General features: G+C 38.6%; 1 pseudogene; it reads right to left on the reverse strand.

The window, feature by feature from the left end:
- Positions 1–12,290: 12,290 nt before the first annotated feature.
- Positions 12,291–13,221, reverse strand: part of LOC127617758 (uncharacterized) — a 31,917-nt pseudogene continuing 30,986 nt past the window's right edge.

The raw sequence follows: 13,221 nt of genomic DNA on the forward strand, positions 1-13,221 counted from the left end.
ATCATGATTTTGTTCCACATTTTCAGTTTTTCTGCATCCTAGATAAACTTGTGCAACTATGATTACAAGTCAGGAGTTCAGAAATATGTCAGAACTGGGTATGAAAATGTAGTATTAATCATATCTTATTTAATGATTAATACCACATAGTGTTTTCCAAATAAGTGTAATACATGCTATATGTTGTACATGTCCTTAAGGTTAAAAATTCATAAAATGCTTTGAGTGATTTAAGCATGTGTTAAATGCTTAAAATGCTGTGAATCATATAAGCATGTTTTAAGTATGTGTTAAAGCATGTGGGTAGGCTAATGCCCTGTGTTTTCATTTAATATTAGCCTCTACCATATTTCATTACCATATTTATTTCTACTGATTCTACTTCATTGTACAGAAATTCAGTGAATACTTTTTTATTTGGGACACTGTTCTTTTATAGTTGTAATGAGTGCAGATGAAGGCAGACGTGGAGTGAGGATCTATTTGCAGTGTAACTTTATTTAACACAAACCAAAACAAAGGAAATACCCGCAATGGGGAAATAAACCAAAAACACGGAAGACATACAAGGAGTTTAACAGGCAGGATAAACATACAAAGACCACGGAAACAGGCATCCACAAACATCAACGATCGACAAGGGAATGGAGAACAAACAGGGTTATATACTGGAGACATGATGATGACAAACTACAGTCAGGTGAGCACAATGACACAGGGCTGGCAGTGATGAGGGCCGGGGATCATGGGAAGTGTAGTTTTTGACAAGGACAAGTGAAACCCAGGGCAGACAACAAGGGAATCGTGACAATACTCACATTTACAAAGAAAATTGTGTCAAAAACTCCTGGGTTGTATTCCAGTTTTTATTCTTCAAATAAGTACAAAAACTCAGTTTATATATATGTAATCCTCTTTTTCTATTCAGCCCCATCAACCGCTATGTTTCCTCTTTTTTTCAAAACGCCATCAGAATAAAACCCCAAAAATATATTTTTGCATCCTGTGTTGTTTTTTTACAATAACCTGTTACATATACAGTATATACAGTGCATTCAGAAAGCATTCAGACCCCTTTCACATTTTGTTATGTTGCAGCCTTATGTTAAAATGCTTTAAATTATTTAAATGTATTCACATTAATCTACACTCTATACCACATAACCCATAATGACAAAGCCAATGTGGAAACTCTGGTAAGAGGTAAGCGCCTTAAGTTTGTGTAATTAAACAGTCTGTTGTGTCTCTCAGCTATGATGTACCTTAGGGTGTACTCACACTAGGCAATCTGTACCATACCATGGCACGTTTGACCCCCAAAGTCCAGTTCGTTTGACTTGTGTGATCGCTCCGTACTTTGCCTGGGCAGGGTACAATGAACCCTGCCTTGGCCTACTTGAAGAGGTGGGCTTGGATCAGTTGGCTCAGGCACGGTTCGCATCTAGTTTGATCGCTAACTATGACCGAGCACGGAACTCAAAACATGATGTCAGTGATGCGACTGGGCAAAGGGATCACTTTTGGTCAGAATGGCCCCTCTGCAACCTGATCTCCCACACAGAGTTAAAGCAGACATCTCTTTTGTAAGGTTACAGGGACCATCAGATTTGCACAAATCTAAGACATTTCATTTTAATCTAGCCTTGCTAGATAATGCTGAAAATCACTTTGAACTGTGGTAACATTTGTACCTGACAAATTAATGATTATAGACTGTCATTAATTGACAGTCTATAATGGAACTCTTTAAAATGTGTGTAGCGATGTGCAATCAAATATAACTGATAAATTTAATCTTTAATTCTGTATGATTTATCTCATACTACTAAGAATTGTAACTATAAGGTTTTACTTGATAAAATGCAATGATGTGTAAAACCAATATGATTTTGTAACCAGGGATTTTCATGTTTTGTTACATACATGTACAATATTCATAAAAGAATGTAATATTTGGTATGCAAGCATTTGTTTGGTTACATAGAGAAAGCTGATGACAACAAATATCATGTCTCTTGTACCATTCTCAAGATATAAAAGTTAATGATTAAATATTTTTGAGCAGGAGATTTGTAAGACTCTGGAACAAAGGACCATAAATCAACTGTCGGAAAAGACAGCCCAGTTGACCATGCAACTCTTCGCTCTTCTCTCTTCTGCCTGCAAGTGCTTCGTCTGATTGCTCCGCTGACTGCCAGGTCCATGCCATGTGAGGCCCAAGGAAGCTCAGGACTCAACGTCCCGAGAAAGCTCATCACTCTCTACGGTTCACACACCCACGAGAAGGCCTCGCTTCAAAGCTAACCTCATCATTCATAGAGACAATAACTTCGATCATACAGAGGTCAAAAACATAGATGGAACAAACTTTCGACCAAGCTCCAAGTACCAAGCAACACAAAGAATGCAAGGAAACAGCACAAAGACATGCAAGTGCATCTCCAATATTGTGCTCAAAGTGCTTGTGTATTAATTAAATAATTTGGGTAATCCAATAGCAAATCGATGTAGACTCAAAGAAGGATAAATAGTTCTTAAGGTATTGTCAACAGACTCCATAAAGTAAATTTTCACTGTACTGATCATTTATTTCACATTCTGTCACTCTTCTCACCAACCTGTCTTATGTATATATGTGTTAGATTAGATTTATGTTTAGAATAGTAATAAAGTTTGTCTGCGTTCAAAGACAATGTGACTGTGGTATATTCTGATAAATAATCTCATCACGGTTTCTAAAAGATTTCGCTTCAAATCTGTACCTAAATACATGTCATATTATTTTCAATGAGCCATGAGAATAGTATCACTCCATTAAGTGAATTAATCATAATTCACTTATTAAAGCTAATTCCTTACAGTAGAAATTGTGAGCTGATTCAACTAGACATTGTATTACGATTTCAATGGTGGAGAATCTATTAATAATAATAATAATAATAATAATAATAAATTTTATTTGTAAAAAGCACTTTACATTTTAAGGAAAAATCTCAAAGTGCTACAGGTCTGATCCTAAGAACAATATCTAGACATTCTTAAAATCCATAAGATCTGCTAAAAAGTAATGTTTTTAATCCCTTTTTAAAAGTCTCGATGGTCTGTGGTGACCTCAGATGGTCCGGGAGGGCATTCCAAATCCGGGGAGCGGCAGAGCAAAAAGCGCGATCACCCATTGTGCAGAGTTTAGTTTTTGGTATTAAGAGCCGGTTTGAGTTTTGTGATCGGAGGGATCGTGCTGTAGAAACAGGGGTAAGTAGCTCTTTCAGGTAGGGGGGTGCGTTTCCATAGATGCATTGGTGTGTGAGGAGTGAAACCTTGTATTCGATCCTAGCAGAAACGGGAAGCCAGTGAAGCGTGTGGAGGATGGGAGTGATGTGTTCATACTTTTGCACTCTCATCAGGATCCTTGCAGCGCTATTCTGGACGTACTGTTGCTTTTGCAGACTCTTATTGGGGATCCCGATGAGAAGAGCGTTATAGTAGTCCAGTCTAGAGGAGACGAAGGCGTGAACCAGTTTCTCAGCATCAGCTAAGGTAAGTGTAGAACGGAGTTTTGCGATATTTCTGAGATGATGAAAGGAGATCTTACAGAGATTTTTGATATGGGCTTCAAAGGTGAGTTGTGGGTCAAGTCTCACACCGAGATTGGTAACTGTTATGGAAAGGGGAATGTCTTGGCCAGAGATAGTTATACCGGAAAGTGAGGATGACTGAATTTGGTGCGAGGTGCCAAAGAGAATTGCTTCAGTTTTGGAACTGTTTAGTTGGAGAAAATTCTGTTTCATCCACACCTTTATCTCCTCGAGGCAGGCAGTGAGTGTTGGAGACGGAGTTGATGTTGGCGATGCTGCAGTTGGTTGTGGATTGGATTTCATGTACAAGTTGTGTGTCGTTGGCGTAGCAGTGAAAAGACACTCCATGGCGGCTGATGACATGTCCGAGTGGCAAGATATAAATGATAAAGAGAATGAGGCCAAGAACCGACCCCTGAGGTACTCTGCAGGTAGCTGTGTGTTCCCGGGACCTTGATTTTCCAAGCGAAATGTACTCTTTTCTGTCCGTCAGATATGAATTGAACCAGTCCAGGGCTATTTCAGTAAGTCCGGTGGTTTGATGCAGCCAGTCGAGTAGAATGCCATGATCCACAGTGTCAAAAGCAGAGGACAGGTCGAGCAATATGAGAAGGGAAGGCGAGCCAGCATCAGCTGCCATTCGTAGGTCATTTGTGACTCTGACGAGCGCTGTTTCTGTGCTATGAGCTGTGCGGAAACCAGATTGGAACTTTTCGAATAGGTGGTTGTTTTTGAGGTGGTCCTGGAGATGAATGGCAACAACTTTTTCCAAAACTTTTGAGATGAACGGAAGATTAGAAATTGGCCTATAATTTGATAATATATCAGGAGCAAGAGTGGGTAATCTAGTTATTTGTCATTTATTTAATTTATAATGGTTGTCGAACACGACTAATCCCATTATACATTTCATTACCTAATAAGGACAGTTTAATTCAATCCATAGCTCACATATTTCGAGACCCTAAATTCCCTCCAAAATTTAGCATGCATGCAAATTACCCTACATATAATGGTGGTAAAGTGCATGCAAAAACCCATTTTAACTGACCCCATCCACATCTCTAAATTATATATGCAATACCCTACATATTATGGTGTGAGAATGCAAGCATTTTAACTGATTGAGTCCACATCTCTAAATTATATATGCAATACCCTACATATTATGGTGTGAGAATGCAAGCATTTTAACTGATTGAGTCCACATCTCTAAATTATATATGCAATACCCTACAAGTGTTTACTGGAAATCTGGGCAGAAGAGATTATACAGGAACAACTGGATACAACACACAATAACTATTTGGTCAAATTTGTGATTATCTTCGTGCTCGTGGATCCCAAAGACTATTGAGCAATGAAATGACAAGCTGAAAAAACTGTGAGTTCAGTATCTTAAGGTACAGAATGCACTCCGTATATCTGGCAGTTCATCGGACGAAAAGGATCAATTCCAGTGGTACGATGCTGTCGACAGTTAGGCATGTGAGAGGGCCGTATGTCACAGCGCCCCAAACGAGAGCTCTGCGAGAGAGCTTTTCTTCCTGTTTTCTTCAAAACAAAAAGTCGCATCGCAATGACGTATGCGTGCTCAGGCCTGGAACATTAAGTGCAATGTGAGTGCAGGACAGTGGGGGAGGGGGGACATTCATGCTTGGGCATGGTACAAGGCAACCGGGTCTAGTGTGAGTACGCACTTAATGCTGAAGTTGTTAGTTTAAAGCTGTTTAAAGCTATTTCCCAGCTTTAGTAGTGTAGTAGTAATCCGAGAAATCATGGAGTGCCAATGAATGAAACTACTGACTGACTGGCGATGCACTCATTTACACTCAAAAATTGTCTTTTGATGCCACCTGCTGGCTAAAATCTGCAATGTCACAAAAATAAATGTAAAGAGACATCTAGCTTCAGACACATCTGCTATATATATATATATATTTGTTTATTTATGGTTTATTTCCTTTACTGCATTGCTTACAGATGATTTCAAGTTTCTTGAGGAAAGTTTATAATAAAAATAGTAATGCTCATCAACATCAGTCTGAAATGTGGCATAATGTGAAATTTTGCATTATGGTATGATTGTTTTAAAGCCAAACTTATAAATAAAGAAATAATTACATAAGAGGAAGTTTTCATTCATAAAATACTTAATTAAATGACTAGATTATTCAAAGATAGGCATTACAATATGGTTATTTAATATTTAAACCCATTTTTATTGATTTAAAAAAAACTATATTGTGATATATATCAATATCATGATGTAAAATTATGCATACTGTAATAAAAGATTTTGGTTATATTGCCCACCCCCAGGTCAGCATAATGTCATGCCACCTATCATGACCCCTTCCATCCACCTCCTTAATTCTACCATGCCCACTGTTAAGCCATGCTAAGCACAGAGTGATCACCCTACTCTGGGCCCTGTACATGACTGGTGCCAAAGCTAAGTTTAGTTTACAGTGATGGGCCGCTCGCCCACTCTCTCCCTAAGTGCATGTGATGAGGGCTCCCTTCTGGGGGAACTCCACTATGAGATTGAAAGGCACCACAAACTGCAGAGACCAAGATACACAGACAGTGCTTATGACACACATGTGTACGCTAAAATAAACGCATGCAAAGACACAGATATTCAGAATTCACACAATGTACAATTATATGGACAAACACACACACACACACACACACACACACACACACACACACACTCGCATACACATTGGCTATCAAGTGTTTGATGGTGGACACTGCATAAACACTTGGAAAAAGTTTTTAATTCTGTTACAACACATATCAAATTAAAAATGTCATCATGTTAATCAGCAAAATATCAAACCAAGTGGCATCTGCATACAATTGATGTTAGATGTGAAATGATGTTTAATTAGAGTTAGCTTCCCTTTTAGCCCTTTTGTAATATTTTTTACCAACAGGACCCAAAGTAACAGTCAATGTCAATGAAAGAAACATAATATTCTAAACTTTGTGACTATTAAGATCTATATAATGGGACTGAAAGAGACAACATAGACAAGATATTAGAAGATATGTCTAGCATGTGTCCAGCTAACAGACGTAGATGGATGTGGCACAGCTGGGGAAGGGGTAGAGAGGATTTGGGATAGGCGGGTTAGTGTGGCTCCCTTAGACTCTGGCAGGGGCTCAGTTACAGCGTACCCTTGCATTCAGGACCTAGAAGGGTGAAATTACATGCTCTTACTAGGTGCAGTGCCTCTGTGCTGGGGTGAGCTGTGATGGATAGCCCCTGACCTAGAAAGGGGTCATGTTTGTCAAATGAAGATCACTTTAGCATACATGATGTTGCAATAGCATACATGTTTCTATACATTCATTACACATGTAAACCTTCCCTGCATAGACAGACCACACTTGCAAATAGCATGGTTTCATGCTGGTTTCAGTAGCGTTTCCAATTAAACATGGTTCGTTATTGGTCAATTACAAACTGTTTCCAGCATAGATTTCTCAGCAAATTTAGCAAACCATTCTCAGGTCTGAAAATTGTGCAGATGGAATGGTAACCGTTCGGCCCGATAGGCGAAAGGCGGCTAATGACCGTTTTTATATCCACAAGAATATTTAATTATGAAAGGGTTAGTTCACCCAAAAATGATCTCATGATTTACTCACCCTCATGCTATCCCAGATGTGCATGACTTTCTTTCTTCTGTTGAACAAAAACGATTTTTAGAGGAATATTTCCGCTCTGTAGGTCCTTACAATGCAAGTGAATGGTGTCCAGAACTTTGAAGCCCCAGAAAGCACATAAAGGCAGCATAAAAGTAATCCAAACGACTCCAGTGGTTAATCTACATATGTCTTAAGAAGCAATATGATAAGTGTGGGTGAGAAACAGATCAACATTTAAGTCCTTTTTGTACTGTTTCACAAAATCTTTCTACTTTAACAAGACTTGTTCTTCTGTTTATAGCTGATTTGCTTTCCTTGTGCATATCACCACCTATTGGCCTGTTGTGCAAATATGATTTATTTATTCTTATCCTTTGCTTTATCCCTCCCTTTTTTCTTTATCTTAAAAATGAAAAACTCTCATGAATGTTCATAGGAGGGCTGTGTGAATGTAGATTTATAGTAAAAAAGAGACTGAAATATTGATCTGTTTCTTACCAACATATATCATATCATATTGCTTCTGAATAAATATAATAATAACTTTTCACCTTTCAGCAATACAGCACAAAGTGCTTCATGATATATAAAGTCAAAACACACTTAGTAAAACAAAAGGTACATTTTTTTTACAAAGTATTAAAGGAAAGTTTATACAAATGAGGTTTGAAACAAGACTTAAAAACAGACACAGATTCAGCACATCTAATCTCCCAGGGCAGGCTGTCTCCCATAATCGTGGGGCCTTCACTACAAACGCTCTATCACCGTTAGAGAGATTTATGGATCTTAGAACAGCAAACAGTTCCCGACAAGAAGATCTAAGCGGTGTTTCGTCTTATATATGTATTTATAAGGTCTTTTAAATTCTGATGAATAACCTGGCGCCAGGCCATGGAATGTTCTATATGTAATTAATAAAATCTTAAAATCAGCCCTAATTAATTGGCAACCACTGCAAGGAAGATAAAACTGGAGTAATATGATTAAAAGAACTAGTTTGTGTCAAAAATATTGCTGCAGCATTTTGCACTGATTGTAGTTATGCTAAAGTGCATTGATTTAAATTTGAAAATAGTGCATTACAATATTCTAGACGAGATTAATGAAAGCATGAATAAACTTCTGTGGAATAAAGAATTAACCAGACCTTAAGGAAATGTTATATTGTCTCACGCTAATGTAACTCCAAAGCCTGTATGACTTTCTTTTCTCTGAAGAACACAAAAGGAAACATTTTAAAAGGTCTTCACACTGCTTTTGGCCATATAATGAAAGTGAGTAGTGACTCCAGACTGTCTGAGCTCAGCAAATGAATATATCTAGTGACTATGGCAAATGTTGGATGTCATTAAACCGCATTGGTTCTTGTTTGTCTCGTGACCAAACATCATGGCAATAAACATGCATCGTAGTTGCCACATTTGAGTTGGGTGCCACACACTCAGCTCATCACTGATTTTATTTGAGATAGTAAGTTATCATATGCCTTCAGAGGACATGGAATATTGTGCACAAGTCGTATCGACTACTCTTACTTTGTTTTATGGTTTTGCTTTTTGAAAACGTTTTACATTTTTTTACAACCTTTTGTGTTCCATGGAAGAAAGAAAGTCATACAGGTTTGGAGCAACATTAGAGTAAGCAAATAATGACAGAATGTTAATTTTTGGGTGAACTATTCTTTTAAAGGCCCCATAATATTGCTTGACAAGCCCAGTTTCCTTTTATTCTATTGTAGATGTATATCCTTTTAAAAAGGAAACTAGGACAGAGATATCACCGAAAGAGAATAGACAGAATACAATAAATTGAATACAATGAGCCAACAGCCTTTAGTTGACATTACCACCAGGACACAATGATTTGCTACTTGGCATTAATAGTCAGGCACAGGTAGAATTAGGGAGGGCGACTAAGAGCAACACAACTCCAATTTAATTTCATGGGATCTTTAAACAGAAAATGATGTGCATGTAAACATGGTCATTGTGCGAGAGGAACAGATTAAGACCTTTGAAACCACAAGACCATGTCTAAATGAACAAAAGAGAACACTGACTGAAAACAGGTGTGCACACACATACTCTTCTCTCATTACTGTCAATGCCATATAAACACAAAGGTGATTTTCTTTTTAGGTTCTACTAAACAGTAAAGATCTTCTGCAGGCTCCCATCATCATCCGGCGGTCTGATCTGACACGACTCATCCTGAAGTCCCCTTCATGTGGGATAAGTAGAAACAGACTTAGTTCAGTCAGCATGGACACACACTCCAGATGCCTGAGAATAAAACCACAAAGTCCTGCTGGTGTGATTCAAAGCGGAGTACTGGGAAAAGGCTTTAGTGAGTGATAGGGTGTGTTTAGCTTTGGCATGAGTCAAACATCTGATTAACATTTCAGAAGTGTTTAATTTTAGTTTTATATATAACGAGATGATGAAGGATCTCTTTGATGACCACATAAGAATAATCAGAATCGTGAGTTGACCTGGGGTAAGCCTGATTATATGAGCTCCTATGTGTGTGTGTGTGTGTGTGTGTGTGTGTGAGAGAGGGCAGGACTCATAACAGAGGGAAGTGGAAGCATTTTATTTGGATAGTCCCTCCAGCGGATCCTCCTATAAATGTCTAACAGACTATCAGTTACATGTGTGAAGTGTCAGCAGTGATTCTAATGATGAGCTACAGTTCAAAATATCCTCAAAGCTATAGAAAATAACATACCAGCTCATATTTTGCAAATGATTTAAAACCGATGAAAACAGCTATTACAGAGTTTCCGTGCTGGAAAAGAACAGCGAGTTTTTTGTTTTGTTTTTTTCTTCAATGAAAACTGGAATAAAATCAGATGTCATGCTTTTGTTCCTGTCAAAAGCAAGAGAAACATGGGTAGCTTCAAAGAATTTGTGACCGGTTACAGAACTAAAGATACAGTATACAATTTCCCTTATACATTCAAATAAACTGTATTTGTGTTATGAGCCTTGTCTTGCTTCCAATGCATGGACTCGTACTATATCAGAGCTTAAAAAGCTGACGTGTATCTGTGACAGAGTAAGCAGACAAGGCTATGATATACTGTATATTGATAAAATTTAGTGATATTTTAAAGAAAAAATATCTATATTCCATATTCCAAATATTCCATAGCTTTTGCTGAATAAATATGACTGAATAAATATTACAGTTTCAGGCAATTTTTCATTTTATGTAGGCTCAATCCAGTTTCTGGAGTTTGCACCTAGCCCAAACATTCTCACCACTGCTTATGTGCTAGGTTCCCTGTGTTGTTGTTTTTTTTTTTATAAAACTGCGCTTAGATCCTGAATCTTTGCCTGCCTCGTCACAGGCATAACAAAACAGGCAAGAATTGACAAATTAACTGGGGGAAACAAGGGCTTAAATACACAAGGGAAAACAAGGAACACCTGGGGAAACCATCAGGGAATGAGAATCAATCAGGGGAAAACCAATCATAAAATGAAACTACAAAGAACTACAAAAACCTAACAGGAAACAGGAACTAAACAAGAACTTCAACTTAAAAGCACAAAAACAAAAGACAACAGGGAATATGTGACAATATGTCAATGATGCATGGCCAAGGGAAAAGGTTAAAAGAGCTCATAAATGCTCATAGTGTACTTGTCTGCAATAAATAAATAAATGTGAATTTCCTTACAAATATTTGCCATGGTAACTATTGTTACAAAAATAAAAAATACCTTAGTTATTACAATTCCGTTACTACCATAAAGCCACAATACATGTATTTGTGATTTCCTTCAATCCATGTCACACATAAAGCAGAAGCAACACAATAAAGCAACAAACGTTAAAATCTATCTCATCTATGCAAGAGTTTTTGTCCCAACAAGCCATGACTGCAATGATAGACAGGATATTTTCTGGGTCACTTGATTTCTATTTCTGTAGAATTGTGCTTGATAGATGCAGTCTTAGTGAAATCTCATTGGTGCCCAATCCTCCTGCTTATCCCCAACAAACAAGTTAAGATTTATAGCTTGTCTTGCTTTACTGTTACACAAACTAAAACTAAACTTTACCCAAAATTCGAATTAATAGACGCATATGCCAGCTGTCTTATTCCAGATTCTAGTAACCAGAACAATCACTTAATTGGGTTGTTAATTACAAATAACAGTTTACGTCAAGCAAAGTTAATCAGAATATGACAAATTTCAGATTAATATCAGAATGTTATTATGCATATTAAACAACAAATATGTTCTGAGTGATTGGGATCGTGTTGTGTCACGCAGCAATTTTGCTTTCAGTGCGGACAAAGTACTTGTCCCTGGACAGACACAGGAAAATCCAAGACAGGAGTTCAAATGTTTTGCCTGTTAAAACCAGTCTATAATTTCAGAATTTCCGAACTTCCACTCAGTGATTGAAGCTGGAACTACAGTTGTGCACATGCACACCTTCGCAACTGTGTTGTATAGCACATTTGTATAGCACATTTCACAACAAACATCATCTCAAAACTCCTTTTCAGATAATTATAGTGACTTTCACTTTCACATTCAGCTACCTACTAAGTGGGGCTAGTCAAATGAGGAGGTTTTTAGAAATAGAGGTCTAAAATATTGATTTGTTTCTCACCCACAACGATCATATAGTTTATGAGAGATCTCCATGCATCTCGGTCATGGGCCAGTTGCACCAGCTGTCTCCAGGTGAGTCATATTTTCTTGGTGTCCTCCTCCAGATCGTGGTGCCAGTTGTTCTTTGGCCATCCTCTTTTTCTTTACCCATGTGGGTTCCAGATGAGAGTTTGCCTTGCTCAGCTGAATGTTGATCTGTGGAGGGTGTGGCCAATCCAGTGCCTTTGGAGGATCTCTTTATCTAAAGGCTGTTAGTTAGTGAAGTTTTAGTTAGTGATGATATCGGGCCAGTGGATCCAAAGGATCTTTCTGAGGCAGGTTTGATGAACATCTAGATTCTCTTCATGGTTTTTACGGTGGTTCTCCAGGTCTCATTGATTATACACCATAGAGTAGCACAGGCTTCACAATGGTGTTAAAAATCCTTATCTTGATGTTGGTTGTCAAGTTCATGGAGCCCCAGACATTCTTCAGCAGATGTAAAGCATTTCCAGAGGGTCTGCCTGTCCAAGCTGTTGAATGCCTTCTCGTAGTCGATGAAGTTGATGTAGAGGGGTGAGTTCCACTCAAACGACTGCCTCAGGATGATGTGTAGCATTGCAATCTGGTCAATGCAGGATCTATCCTTTTGGAAATCAGCCTGCTGTCTCGGAGCTGGGGGTCAATAGCATCTTTCATCCTGTTTAGGAGGACTCAGTTGAAGACCTTACCCAGAATGGATAGAAGTGTTATCCCTTTGTAGTTGGAACAGGAGCTGAGACCTTTCATTGGGAGCTTAATGAGGTAGCCCTCCTTCCACTCTGATGGGACATGCTCCACTTCGCAGATCTTGTGGAAGAGAGGGTAGTGCATCTCAACACTGTTCTCGTTGTCAACCCTCTGGATGTCCGGTGGGTCCTGTGAGGCTGGTCTGTTCATCAACTCCTTAAAATTATCACATCTTTACTTCTGCCCCTCCTCATCAGATATAATTTTCCATTCCTTGTTCTTCACTGGTCTCTCTGGCTAGCTGTACTTTCTGGAGAGTTTCTTGATGGTAGAGGACAAGTCCCTCATGTTCATCTGGAGCTCTGCTTCCTCTGCTTCAGCTGCCAGTGTCTCCATGTAGTTTCTCTTGTCTGTCCCGATGTTTCTCTGATGCTCCAGTCTGCTTCCGCATACTCTTTCTGGGCCTTGACTTGACTGCCACATTCTTCCTCTCCTCTATCTTCTTTAAGGTCTCAGCCGAAATACACTCCTTATGGCTGTACTTCTTGAAGCCCAGTACTTCCTGGCATGTTGATTTTAAAGCCTCCTCCAAAACCTGCCACCCCTTGTTGATCACCCTGCCACCCCTTGTTGATCAC

The sequence above is a fragment of the Xyrauchen texanus genome, chromosome 24 (genome assembly GCF_025860055.1).
Source record: "Xyrauchen texanus isolate HMW12.3.18 chromosome 24, RBS_HiC_50CHRs, whole genome shotgun sequence".
Taxonomy (NCBI): domain Eukaryota; kingdom Metazoa; phylum Chordata; class Actinopteri; order Cypriniformes; family Catostomidae; genus Xyrauchen; species Xyrauchen texanus.